The sequence below is a fragment of the Marmota flaviventris genome, chromosome X (assembly GCF_047511675.1).
Source record: "Marmota flaviventris isolate mMarFla1 chromosome X, mMarFla1.hap1, whole genome shotgun sequence".
NCBI lineage: Eukaryota > Metazoa > Chordata > Mammalia > Rodentia > Sciuridae > Marmota > Marmota flaviventris.
Window position 1 is genome coordinate 99,719,364 of NC_092518.1, and position 15,655 is coordinate 99,735,018.

The window sequence follows — 15,655 nt, forward strand, 5'->3', positions numbered from 1 at the left end:
AAAATTTACTAAGGTAATAATGAGGATTACAAACTATAATGAATGCAAAGTGCTTAACATAGTGCCTGGCACATAATAAATATATATTATTGGAAATAATGACAAAAGTTGAGACATGTTTTTTGAGAAGACTGGAAATCGTACAAAAGTGAGTAATGATGTGTCAAAGAAATGCAGTTAAAACTGTCAAAAATGCTCTATTTTAAACACCAGACTTTGATGACCCAAAGAAACACATAAAATATAGATCATACACACCTCACAGGACATTTTTGTAAAAATTACAAGAAATAGTTCATATACAGTACTTCACTCAGTACTTGGCTCATTGCAAGCTCTCAGTAAATATTAGCTATCATTACTGTTATTAACAAAGAGACATGCATGAGAAAGATCACTGCTATTGAGGCTTTTGGGATTCTAATGCTAAAGCCTTAAAACAATAATTTATATGACATTAATTGTTGCTTCTCTTCTACAATTAACTCCATTCAGTTATGTAATTACAGAATGTTTCATTCATCTTTAAATATTGTCTTAGTAAATAGACTTCTGATTCACAAGAAATATCTCTGTGATTAGTACCTTTTTACAATCTTTCATAGTCCTGAAGATTCACAATGAGGGATGCAAGTAGACAAAGAAAAGTACATTTGCACTTGGGTAGTACATTAATACCAGAAGGGAGAGACCCTTTAAAAATCTGTGTACAAAACATGGTTCTAGGTGCTTTACATAATTTCACTTTACTGCTCTAGGTATTATTTTTCAATGGATTAGGTAACTAAGGTTTAGAGAGCTTAAGTAACTTTTCCAAAATTTCATAGTGAGTGAGTGAGTCTCGATTTGAGTACCCTTCTCTCTCCATGCTAGAAGTCTTACAACTCTACCATTGTGCCTACCCAAATGTCTAGCTATTTACTTAGTTGCACTTACTTCCTTTCTGAAATTATTTAGGATTCAAGCTTCCATACAGGTGTCTATTTCAAGATAACATTAAGTAGACTTCATTGAATGCAATCTCAGATGCATCTGCCTTATTAGTACCTTCAAGACTACATTAGAGTGAAGTTACAATGTGAGGTGGGCACAATATGTTGCCATCATGGTGCAAATGTAAGTGGTGAATAAATGACCATGTGCCTGACATATGTTTCAAATCATTAGGAATAAACAGTAACTGATAAATATTATATCTTATTTGAGTCCCAATAACTAAATGTCACACTTCATAGGTGAGACTCATTCAAAAAGATGGTTTGTGAAAACTTGACCAGTGTCTAAAAAGGTACTTTTTTCACGGTTCTGATTTTGTTTCTGTTCTTTGGATTTTGACAATAATTAGAAGTAGAGTAAAAATCAGTACTACTTTAAAAAATATTTTTTTTTGTAGATGGACACTATACCTTTATTTTATTTTTATGTGGTATTGAGGATTGAATCCAGTGCCTTCCACATGCAAGGTGAGCACTCTACCACTGATCTATAACCCCAGTCCAAAATCAGTACTATTTTGATTTCCCAGAGATAACTTCTGTTTTTCTTACTGTAGTTTTAAATCTTCCCATGTTGAGGATGTGGAGACTTATACTAGATAATCATAAATACCCAATCTTTTCACCCTCAATAACTGGGGCATATGCTATTTGCATGGCATCCATTCAACCAATAACTACATTCAAGAGTTTTTTTGTCTTCCCATTTCTGCTGCAGGAGGTAAATAGAAGATAACACGAAGCCACAAAAATTTCCAGTTGTGTTTCAAAAGGCAATTATTAAGATAGAAACAAGCAATTCCCCTAGATCTCTGTTTCTTTTGTCCACATTTGATTACTATATCCTTCAAAGCTGACTGTGGTATCTGGGGAATCCTGCTTTGCTTTGAAACTCACACTGTTTATTTTAGAAAGGAAAAGAAATATATATATCACGTGTGGAATTCTTAAGAATCTGAGTTATTGCAAATTGAAGCTAAAAGACTGTGGCACTTCCAACCTACACTTCTGGTGGGGTTACTTGCTTGATCTTCTCTTCATAAATACATCTCTTGAGGATTACAAGCATTTGGAGCATTGCATTCTGCAATGAGATTAATAATAATAATAATTGTTTTAATATCAATGATACTTCACTATGAAGCAAATGTAAAACCACCTCGCATAGCTGAAAGGATGGCATTACTCCATTTTAGTTGATCATTTAGGAATTACCTCTGTATAAGAGAATGGGATGAATAGAAAATAATGAAAAAAGTAAGCCTTCTGATCAACCTTCAGAAATGATGTTCTTTCTCAAGCAAAGGTTTTAATCTGATTTGTGTCTAAGAGGTCCTAGAAAGAAGTATAAGCAAAAGCACAACTTTTCTTAGCAACAAGAAAAGATTACTTATATGTCATACATGGCAATGGAAGAATTCAGGTCATGTTTTCAATTCCTATAATATCTTGAAATGAGAACCAAATCGGAAGCCTTTGGAACAATCTGGTACATGAAAAAAAAAAAAAAAAAACTCTTGAAAATTGAAGGCATCATCAATAAGATGTGTTGTGAGGAGGCATGAACCTCCAGGGGGCATAACAAATCTACTGGGAATTACACATTACCTTCTCGAAATTCTAATTTCCCACAAGTGATGCATGTGTTGATCCATGAAATCAGATCACATGTGTACATACTACTATTACAGTAAGCTATTGCTAGTTATGCAAATATGTCATATTTTAAAGTATTTTAGTATAGAAAAAATGGTGGAAATTGACAGTGTAAAAAAGGTGAAAGATCCAAAATAACAGGAAGACAGAAGTTTATAAATTGGTAATCATTCAACAAATACTTAGTACTTGACTTGGCATAGCACTGCACTAGTAACAAGGGAGATAAACTTAATTTTAGGAGAACAATCAGAGGACACTGAAATATGGAGTTGATTTAATGCCAATTTTAGATGGAAAGGATCTAAAGACAAAAGAAAATTAGTGATTTGGAATAGTAGCTGGACAGTTGGTTTCTGTTTAGAAACTATTGAAGAGATGTGAACTGAAGTTAAGTCCAAGTTTTTTTTTTATAGTGCATTTCCTGTATCTTACACACACTAAAACAATTGAAATCTTAAAACTCTTGGTTAAGATTTATTAACTTTATTTTGAAAGATCTAAAACTTTGATATTTTTTTCCAGGGCAGAGAGATATGTTTGACTACCTGACTTGTGAATATAGGTCATATAATAAATTGGTGAGAATTTGATGAAAACTGTGGTCTTTCTCCTGAGAAAAGCATACATTATCTATGCAAATTTTAATTTTTATAAATAATTCTAGAAATTTCAAAGGTCACTTTCAGCCCATCTTTAGCTTTTGTAAGCATACTTGAACTTTTATTTTAAAAATCAAGAACATATTTGGAATGTTTATCATAAAGTAATGACAATTTTAAAAAATTATTTGTTCTTTTTAGTATACATAGCAGTAGAATGTATTTTGACATATTTTACATACATGGAGTATAATTGCCCATTCTTGTGGTTGTACATGATGTGGAGTTTCATTGATTGTGTATTCATATATGAACATATGCAAATTATGTCTGATTCATTCTATCATTTTTTCTATTCCTATCCCCTCTCCTTTCCCTTTATTCCCCTTTGTCTAATCCAAAGTACTTCTATTCTTCCCTACTCACTCCCCCTTATTGTGTGTTAGCATCCTCATATCAGAAAGAACATTTGGGCTTTGGTTTTTGGGGTTGGCTTATTTCACTTAGCATGATATTCTTCAGTTCCATCTATTTACCTGCAAATGCCATAATTTTATTCTTCTTTATGGTTGAGTAATATTCCCTTGTGTATGTGTACCACATTTTTTTAATCCATTCATTCATTGAAGGGCACCTAAGTTGGTTCCATAGCTTAGCTATTGTGAATTGAACTGCTATAAATATTGATGTGGCCATGCTATTATAGTATGCTGATTTTAAGTCCTTTGGGTATAGACTGAGAAGTGGGATACCTGGGTCAAATGGGGGTTCTATTCCAAGTTTTCTGAGGAATCTCCAAATTGCTTTCAAGAGTGGTTGCACCAATTTGCAGTCCCACCAGCAATGTATGAGTGTACCTTTTCCCCCACTCCTTGTCAATAAGAAATGACATTTTTTTTTTGGGTGACACAGCATAGTTTCATGGTCAGCTTCTTTAAAAAAAAGTGTAAGGGGTGCACTGTCAAATAATGATAAGAAATATTTGTGGTAAATAAATAAACATAGTGGTTTATTATCATTGTCAAATATTATGTACTGTACATAATTTTAAGTCCTATACTTTTATACAACTGACAATAGACTAGGTTTGTTTATATAGGGCATCACCACAAACGTGAGTCATGTGTTGTGCTGTGACCTTATAATGGCTGTGACATCACCAGGTGATAGGAGTCTATCAGTTTCATTGAAATATTATAGGACCATCCTTGGACATGTGCCTCATTGTTGATCAAACTGTTGTTATGTAGTGCCTGGCTTTGTCTGAATTCTTGCTTCTAATTCTTTTGAATTAAGAGTGGAACTGCTGAGTCATATGGTAATGATATGTTTAACTTTTTGAGGAACCACGGAACCATAGTACTAACAAGGTGCTTTTGGGCAAAAGGGCCCCTGATTCCCTCTTGGAGAGTCACAATGCACATTAGCATAGGGAAGTCTCTGGGAAGGCCTAAAGCAAAGACATCTATGCAACATTGACCCATCAGTCCTCAAACTAATTTGATGGTGGAACCTTTTTGGCAGAATAACTGGGAACAAACCCTGCTGGTTTGGGAAACAGTATTCTAGGCTGGGAAAGCCTGCATGGAAAGGGTTATCATGGTGTGTGTCATTGTGTCTTAAGAAATGACAAATTTTTGAGGATATATCTCTATATATATACACACACACACACTCTGATTCAAACATTGCATAACATAGAAATGAGTTGAAACGTCACATGGTACCCCATAAATATAGACAATTTATAAGTTTTTATGTATCAGTTAAAACAAATTTAAATTAAAAAAACATTACAAAAGGGAGAAGATCCACTTTATTAGAGGATGTTCCACATCTCATAAGGTACAAATATCAGTTCTGGGACTTGGAGAATCTCTTCTCTTGGAAGCTCCTATGTAGACAGAGAGCCCCTTTAATCTTAGCAGCAGGGTATAACTTGCTAATTTCCAAGAAGCCTTAAGCTCAGAAGGGCAGAATAACTTTGATTCATGAGACATGTCTTCTAAGACAAACCCCTTTCTCCACTATGTGTCAGTGTCACCATGACACTCAGATTTGTCTTCTTAAAATTTAATGGTGTCACTCCTTTACATAAAATCTATTGCTCTGTTGAAAGGTGGTACTATATGATACATCTAAAATAAAAAAAAATTCTGAGATCAAATAACTTTAGAAATTATTCATGCTGCTTTCTTCTAAGACATCTGTGTAACATGTTATTAAATTTAGGCTTTGAAAGGTCCTTTTCTTGTCGTTTGACCTAGCATTTTTCACATATATTTGCCCATGGAACTTTTTTTTTTTGGAACGTTTATCAACAACTACTTGAACTAATATTAGTTGAAACTCACTTTGGGAAATCTTCACCCATGAGATAAGATACAAAATAGGGTGGAGCATGAAGCTATGTGACATTTGGTCTTCACTTATTATTGTAATTTTTAATTTTTTAAACACTTACTGTTCCATTATCCGAGCCCTTTGCTCCAACAACACCTTTCTTTTCTACTTGTGTTTGTCCTGGATCATTGTCATTATTTTCACTAGAGTGGCATATGTTTGTGTAACTGTTTCTTTTTTTTTTTTTTTTTGGTGGTGCTGGGGATTGAACCCAGGGCCTTGTGCATGTTAGGCCAGCACTCTACCAACTGAGCTATATCCTCAGTCCCCCTGCATAACTATTTCTTTTGCTTAGAAATCCTTTCCATAATTCCCTTCTTTGGAAAATGCATTTATCATGAAGACCCAATTTAAAATACAATCTTAGCCAGGTGCAGTGGCGCATGCCTATAATCCCAGTGGCTTGGGAGGCTGAGACAGAAGGATCACAAGTTCAAAGCCAGCCTCAGCAAAGGCAAGGCACTAAGCAACTCAGTGAGACCCTATCTCTAAATAAAATACAAAATAGGGCTAGGGACGTGGTTGAGTGCCCCTGAGTTTAATCGCCAGTAACCTCCCAAAATACTTAAAATACAATCTTTTTTTGAAGCCTTTACTGAATTTTACAAGGCTGAGCAAATATTCGTTAAAATGATGAATGAGAAGCAGGCCATTGAATGTTTGGAGTAGTAATACATCACTCAAGGGCTCAGATCAGACCATCTCATCTAAACACCTCATCATACAATGACAAAACAGAGACTCAAATAGGATTAGTAGCTACCTCAATGTTATAGCTAGTGGCAAAGCTGGGATTGAAACCCATATTAGGTACTCTTTCCACTATACCATAAGAACTAGATTTGATGAGGAAGATACAAAGAACAGTGGTAGCAGCAGATATGCAAAATTTGGCTTGCTCTATGTCATGATGGTTAAAGTTATATAAAAAACAAGAAATATGTTGGGAGAACTCAGAGCTTCATTCTGTAACCAAGTATAACCTCACGACTTGGCCAAGAGTCTGTCTATGTCTGTTTGAGCAAGATATATTGCAATATCAAGTCCATGATATTGCATGTCTCATTCATATATATATATATATATATATATATATATGAGGAATCCATAAGACTCTTTCAATATTAACAAAAAATATGATTGCACTAGTGATAGTGTATAAAATATAGCTAAAAGTACTTAGACAATACAACAGTTTCCTAAAATTAGGGATGCAAGGTAAGGAGAAAAAATGATGAAGCACCGAGGAAGTCAATATAAATGAGAAGAAAAAAATATGGACTACTCAGTGAGTTTATGTTTACTTATTCTAGATAAGAAATAAAAGGAGACAGATAGGAAAATTTGATTGTTTTGAAACTGACATTTAAAAAAATGACAAATGTTTCTTGAATGAATATTATGTATTGAGCCTTATTTTAGATGTACAAAAATTTTGTAATGTATGCTTTAATCCGATTTAAAAGCTCAGTGAGAGTATGTAAGTAGCAAATCTAATTTTAAATGCTGATGTTTGACTTTTTTCCATGGCATTATGCAAAAAGGAACTGGAAATGAAAATAAATATTATGGATAACTTATGGATTTGCATATTGTTACTACTAATAAAAACTATTTGAGAACATTTATTAAGTGCTTACTACAACCTAACCCCTTTTCTAAGAAATAAGACTTAAGGAAGAAAGTTGTTTATTTTCTGTTTGGTATTTCTGTTTTCCATCAGCAGAGCACATATTGTTATCAATGTCACAATTTATTAGGGTATCCATTGAGATTTTCCTAAGCAAAAGGTAAGTGGAGACTTTACCCATTGAAAGAGGGATTTTAGAAATAATAAATGCAGCCTCTTAACTTTATGTGGTGAAAAGGTAAAAAATGAATGTCTCAATATAGGAGATGTCAGTAAATGATGTGAATGAAGTTCCCTAGGAGAAAAAAAAAAACATTTAAGAAACAAGAAGTCCTGAAAAATAACAGTAGAAAACCTACATATAAAGATGTATTTCAAGAAGGGATTAGGCATAATGAAAAGTCCATGATTATATATTATAATTAAATACAAAGTAAATGATTAGTTGAAGCTATAATAAAAGTTATAAGATTTAAACTATTTCCATGTGATAAAAGTGAGGTAAAAAGGAGGGGGGGGGAGAGAACTGCCTGATCTCTAATTAAATATTTTCCCAAAACTCTTATATTGTATGTATGAATAAGTTGGGGGGAATGTATTTATGTACAAAAGTGGGAAAAATTCCAAAGAGGCTCTGGAGTTATAGAGGAGGAAAGCAGTGTAAGAATAAAATTACTTAGATATCATGAAGACCTTATGGATTAATGGAATTGTGGGAATGTACAGAAGCTTTAAGAGACAGCTGAAAAATTTACCTTGAAGATAAAGAGGAATAGAGAAATGAATAAAATAAAATAATAGAACAAATTTATACTTCTAGGTATGGCATAGACACTGACATCACATTTGTTCTTCCAGTGTAAACACAAAATATATGCATTAATCGTTTTCATGCATTGAGAAATATGCATTGGACTGCAAACCTTGAAAGAAAGTAAACAAACAAGGTGGATTCTACAGCTGCCTTACTTTTCTGCCTGGAGGAATTTTCTGTACTCCCTGGTGGGGTGGGGGACACCCGAGTAGAACAGGACATCTAAATGAGTTGAAGAGACAAAGATTGGAGTTTGGGGATGCTGTTATGACTTTAATTTGTAAGAGAGAGTAGTAGAGAAGGAGTCTTTGAGTGAACATGTATTTAGAATATGTAAAGATTTCTCAAGCAGAATTATAAGAAAATAGACAACCAAATTTTAAAAATAGCCAAACTTTTGAATAGACACATCATCAAAGAAGACATACAGATGATGAGCACTTCGAAAGAAGCTCAACATTATTATTCCTGGAGAAATGCAAATTATAAACAAAGGAGATCACTGCACTCCTATTAGAATGGCTGACCATATCAAGTAGGGAAGGTACAGAGGAATTGAAATGCTCAAATACTGCCTGGGGAGAATACAAAATGGCATAACCACTTTAGAAAACAGTTTGGCAGTTTCTTTGAAAATTGTTCATACAGCTACCATATGACCCAGCCATTCCAATCCAAGAGAAACATAAACATAATTGGATGCAAAAGTGTGTATACAGATGGACATAACAGCATAATTCATAGCTACAACCTGGAAAAAGTCCAATAGTCCATGAACAGGGAATGGATATGCAACTTATAGTATATTTATACAATGGAATACTAATTGGCCATTAAAAACAATGCACTACCAATATTTGCAACCATATAGATAAACATATAAATACTTATGCTGAGTAAAAGATGTCAGACAAAAATACTACATATTATATTCTATTTATATGAAATTGTAGAAAGTGCCAACTAAAATGTAGTATTAAGAAAGTCCATCAGTGGTAGCTTGGACATGAGGGGAACCAGGGAAAGGCAAGAGAGTGGAAGCATAGAAGCAGATATAGAAATATTTGCAAAAACTGGATACTTTAACTCTTGATTATGATGATAGTTTCACAAAGGTATATATATATATATATATATATATATATATATATATATATATATAAATGAATTAATTTGTACACTTTTTATGTGTGCACATTACTGTATGTTGAAAAGGCCTCAATTAAGAAGTAATAAAAATAACAAGAGAAAAATCAAAAGTAATATAGGAAATGAAATTTCAAAAAAATATAATCATGAATAAAGCTGCAAAAATTCTTACAGAATATTATTAAATATAATCTAGCTATACCTAAAGATAATTCATCATAGTGCAATGAAATTTATGCCCAGAATTCTAGATTAGCTTTTCATTGAAAAAATAGCTATTTTAATTCTGAAGTAATTAATGGGCCAAAGAAAAACTCACAAAGGAAATTAAAAGATATCTTGAAAAGAATGAAAAACACATTATGCCAAAGCTCATGGAGTGGACTGAAATGAGTGCTCAGAGGAATATGTATAAATATTAATATTAAAAAGAAGAATAATCTCAAATTGGCAATCTAGCTTTACACATTAAGAAACTAGAAAAAAGAGAATAAACTAAACGAATAGTTAGCATAAGAAAGAAAATAAAAGTTTAAAGCATGGATAAATAAAATATTAATTAGAAAAAAATTGAGAAAATAAACAAAACCAAGAGTTGGTTCTTTGGCAAGATCAATGAAACTGGCAAACTTTAGCTAGACCGACAGAGAACAAGAGAGAAGACTCAAATGACTAAAACCAGAAATGACAGTGAGAATGTCATTGAGTTTCCGGAAATAAAAAGGATTATAAGAGTATTATGAAAAATATATGACAACAGGGCTGGGGTTGTAGCTCTGTGGTAGAGCAATTGTCTAGCATGTGCGAGGCTGTGGGTTCACTCCTCAGCATCATATAAAAATAAATAAATGAAATAAATGTCTATCAACAACTAAAAAAAATTAAAAATATGTATGACAACAAATTGGATAACATAGATGAAATGGACAAATTCCTAGAAACACATAATTTATCAAGACTGAATCATGAAGAATAGGAAATATGAATAAAAGTATAAGTAAAAAGGATATGAATCAGGAATTAAAAGGAAAGAAAAGTCCCAGAATAGTGTTCCCCTCATTAATGCATTCTGCCAAATATTTGATTAATTAATATAAATTATTTTCAAATTCTTCAAAAAATTGAAGGGGAGGGACATCTTCCTAACTCATTCTGAGCCCAGCATTATCCTGATATCAAAGCCAGACAGATTGTACAAGAAAATTTCAAACTGATATTCTTTATGAATAATGATGCAAAATTGTTCAATAAAATACTAGCAAATGATATATGCATGTAGGAATATATCACAATGAATTCCACTTTTTATATAAATATAATGTACCAAATAAAAAATAAATAAATAAAAGAAAGACCAGTAGAGAAAGGGGTCAGAAGAAGGAAGAAGGGGAGGGAAAGAGGAAGTAGTAGGGACTGAGTGGAGCAAATTATATTCCATGCATGTAAGCTTATGTCAAAACGAACCCCACTATTATGTATAAGTATAATGCACTAATAAAAATATTAAAAATGCTAGCAACTGAATTAAGCAACACATTTAAAGCATTATACATGAAGAATAATTTATTTTCAGGATTTATTCCTGGAATGAAAGGAGTGTTAAAATTAATGAAGGAAAAAACCCACATGATCATTTCAATTAATGCAGAAAAGGCATGACAAAATTCAACACCCTTTCATAATTTAAAAAAAACTCAAAAAATATATACATGTATTGAGTGTCATGTGGAACCCCGCAAATATGTACAATTTTTATATTTCCATGTATCTTTTAAAATAAATTCAATCAAAAATTCATAAAAACTTTAAGTAAATGGAAACTACCTCATCATAATAAAGTCCATGTTAAAAAAAGCAGCTAATATCATACTCAAAGGTTTTCATCTGAGATCAGGAACAAAGCATGGACCCCTGTTTCAATAATTTAAATTCAACATTGTATTGGATATTCAAGTTAAAAAATGATGAAGAAATAAAAGGCATGTCAGGTGTGGTGCACGCCTGTAATCCCAGCGGCTTGGGAGGCTGAGGCAAGAGGATTGTGAGTTCAAAGCCAGCCTCTGCAAAAGTGAGGAGCTAAACAACTCAGTGAGACCCTGTCTCTAAATAAAATACAAAATAGGGCTGGAGATGTGGCTCAGTGGTTGAGTGCCCCTGAGTTCAATCCCTGGTACCACCCCCTCCAAAAGGCATTAAAATGCTTTTTGCTTTCAAGTGACAAGATCTTATATGGGTAGTAAGTATATACTAATGGTGAATAAGGACATGAAAATATCCTTCATATAATTAAACATGAGAGAAATAGAAACTGAAATCACAATGTGATGACACTATTAAAATATTAATATTAAAAATTTGAAAATACCAACTGAAATGGATATGGAACAAGTGTCACTATGAACATTGCTGTGCGAATGTAAAATTTTACACCCCAAACTGCTTGTTATTTTATTGTTTACAAATTTAAATATATTCTTTACCCTATAGGTCAATGATTCTACTTCTAATTATTTACCCAGGGAGAAATGAAGACATATGTGGAGAAAAAACTTTGGACATGAATGCTAGCAACTAGAAAAAACACGAATGTCTTTCAACAGGTGAATACTTAAATAATATAATTCTACAAAGGAAGAAAAAGTAATGAGCCACTTTCAGATGCAACAATATGTATGATTCCCCAAAAGTTGATGAATGAAGACCCCAGAGACAAAAAGAGTAAATTCCATGTGATTTTACTCATACAAAGTTCTAAATTAGTCATATCTTATCTCTAGTGACAGAAAACAGATTAATGATTGCTTGGAGCTTGCAGTGGGGAATTGTGGTAAATTGATTGCCAAAGGGCAGGAGGAGACTTTAAGGTGATAGAAATGTTCTATATCTTGATGGGGGTAAATTAGCATCATAGTTATTAGCATATGACAGTCTAGAGGTTTAATAATTTATAAAATATTGTTATACATTGTATAAACATTTAAAGAGCTACTTTGAAGTAGAAAGTAGTGAAAACAAGGTAGCACTTATCCTTAAAGTGAAACTATATTCATAAAGGTTTCCACAACCATCTTATTGATAAGTCTGTAACTTGATGTTATAGGGTATATACCTTTGTCAGAAATCACCGAAGTATATACTCAAAATTGTGCTTTTTATTTAATGTAAACTATATCTCAAAAGAGTAAATTAAAAAAGAAAAGTGAAGTTCGCATATGTTGGAATAGTTGTCTTTATAACAGAGGAAATGGTCAGATTCTTCACTATGTGGGTCTATTGTGTTTTTGTTACTCAGCTATTAACTGATTCAAAGTTAAATACGTTTTTGGAAGTTGTTTTTAAAGATTAGGCTAAATAAATGCACAATAAGGCTTTCTTAAATTAATGACTTCTAAGAGATGGAGGATCATTTGAAGAACTAGATGGAATCTCTGGCATGGAATGTATAGGAGTAAAAAGTTTGAAGAATCATTTTACACATTACTTCTTCTTAGAAGGTTAGAGAAAGAAGTATACCTAGAAGAAAAAAGAGAAATATCAAGAGGGATGCTACAATAGTAGAACAGTATTAATCTATACTAATAGAAAAATTTTTGAATGTTAAAGAATTTCAAGAGATTTTTCAGAGAAGACTAGAAAAGTGGTTGTTCAGGAGCTATGGAGGAATCAATAAGACGGTCTTGGAAAATTTTATTTAAAAAAATTTTTTTGGCCCAGGGGGCTTGAACTCAGGGGCACTGTACCACTGAGCTATATCCCCAGCTTTTTTTGGCACTGGGAATTGAACCCAAGGGTGTTTTACCACTGAGAACATCCCCAATTCTTTCTCTCTCTCTCTCTCTCTCTCTCTCTCTCTCTCTCTCTCTTTCTTTCTTTTTCTTTTTTTTTAAATTTGAGACAGTGTCTTGTGAAGTTGCTGAGAGTCTTAGTAAATTGCTGAGACTGGTCTCAAATTTATGATCCTAGTCACTGGCATTGCAGGTGTGTGTCACTGCACCCAGCTTGGAAACATTAAGACTCTAGTATCATTCTAAGAATTAGAGTGACTCCATTTTCACTACTTGCTACTTTGAAGTAACTCTCCAAGTGTTTATACAATTTATAACAACATTTCATATAATTATTAAACATCTGTATTCTCATATACTAATAATTCTACAATTGTAATCTCGAATAGAGGTTGATTACACAGGGTCCCAAGATTTAAAACTTTCTAGTAACAGATTATACAGTTTGCATGGAGTTGTAGATATGGCTAATGTTAAGTAGCTCCCTGGAACTAGAATGGAACCCCTAACTAACTCTTCAGCATTGTTTTTATAAAGCAATGACAGACCCCCCCCCCACACACAGAGAAGTGGAGTTGTCAGATATTTTCTGCATCTTGTTCAGCTTAAAATCCTGTGATTGTCTTTATGCTTACTTTAAAAAACAAGGGTTTGCTGTATTCACTTTATTTTTAGAAGTTGTTCAGACATTCTTTGAAGTAGGCGAGATTTTAGAGGAGGGTTATGTTCTACTTGGACAAAGGGTGGACTTTCAAAGCTCACTATTTACATCTTTACAGTTTTCCAAAACAGAGGTCTACAATTCCAAATAAAATTATAGAATCTGGTTCTGTAAATACCTCTTTTGCACAACAGAAGTTGATGCTGGAGGGAAGGCAGATGTTCTCTCACACACGATGTTTAAGTTTTGATCTTTATTGTAGGCATTAGATTTGGTTTCTATTGGTGCATCTGATAGGTTTAGTCATTAGGATTAATGCCATATCCATTCTTAAGTTTCTTCCATAAATTTTTATGTTCTGATTGATGAGTTTTTACGTTGCTTAAGGCCAACAATCATAATTTTGATTTCAAATAAAATAAGCTTTCATTTTTCTCAGATGGAATAAGTGGTATAATGGACAGTTTTGGATTTCTCTGTTAGTGTTGGTCTGGGCCATGAACTAGTCAGAAAATGTTAGACTTCAGATTGTAGCTAATTAGAAGAGATATACAAAATATTCCCTAGCTGAGTAGATTGTAAAACCACACACACACACACACACACAGACACACACACAGACACAGACTCGTGCATTGAATGAATTTCCATTCATTCTTGAAACTAGCTAAGACAGGAATGAAAGTATTGTTAAAGTGACATTTTTATTTACACATAATTCAATGGCTTTGGGGAAACATTTATATTTTTAAATGTGTTTTAGGATTTTTTTTTTGATTCATTTAATGGCAAGTTAGTAACTTTTAATCACCATTTTCTGAAGGTAGGTGCAAGAGGTACTGGTGTGCTATTGCACAGTAGGGTGACTTAGATAAAAATAATGTATTGTACATTTAAAAAATCAGGAAAGAAGGATTTTGAAAGTTGTCACGATAAAGAGTTGACAAATGTTTAAGGAAACAGATATGTCTATGGGACTCTAACATTACATGATGTACCCATTTATTAAAATTATGTAACTCCATTAATATGTATAAACTTTTTTCCAGATGTCAGTTTAAAATAAAGTTAATTAAAATCATGTAACAGATACTATCATTTTTATTATAATAATTTAACGCCTTTAACAATTTTTTTCAAAAAATTTTAATATATTCTACCAGACTAAATATATCAATATTGGTCCAGTAAAATATAAAAACATATATTAGTATGACTGATTATATATGGATAAGTTCTGAATTATTGCTGAGGGCCTCACTTAAATTGCTAAGGCTGGCCTCGAATTTGTGATCTTCCTACTTCAAACTCCCAAGTTGCTGAGATTGCAGTATGTGCCACCAAACCCGGCCCATAATCCTTCTTTACTGAGGACATTTTTTTCTCTTTCTTTTCCTTTGTATGTGTGGGTGTGGTGCTGGGAATAGAACTCAGGGCCTCGTTCATGCTAGGCAAATACTCTACTACTGAACTACATCCTTGATCTCTCCAGAAGAGTAATACTAAGATCTTTATGGTTTCACATTTGTTTTTATAACTTTGTATAAGGAGTTGGCTGTGGTGTTACTTTTTTGTACTTGTTACAAACCCATTATTTCAATGAATAAATGGGATTGTGTCCAAATAAAAAGCTTCTTCACAGGCAAAGGAAACAATCAAGAACATGAAGAGAGAGCCTATAGAGTGGGAGAAAATCTTTGTCATCTACACTTCAGATAGAGCATTAATTTCCATATGTACCAGGAACTCAAAAGACTTAACACCAAAACCCAAAAGAACACAATCAATAAATGTGCAAAGGAACTGAACCGGAACTTCATAGAAGAAATATGAATGGTCAAAAATATATGAAAAATGTTCAATATATCTGGCAATTAGAGAAATGCACATTAAAACTACACTCAGACTCCATCTTAGAATATCAATTATCAATAATACAAGTAACAATAAATGTTGGTGA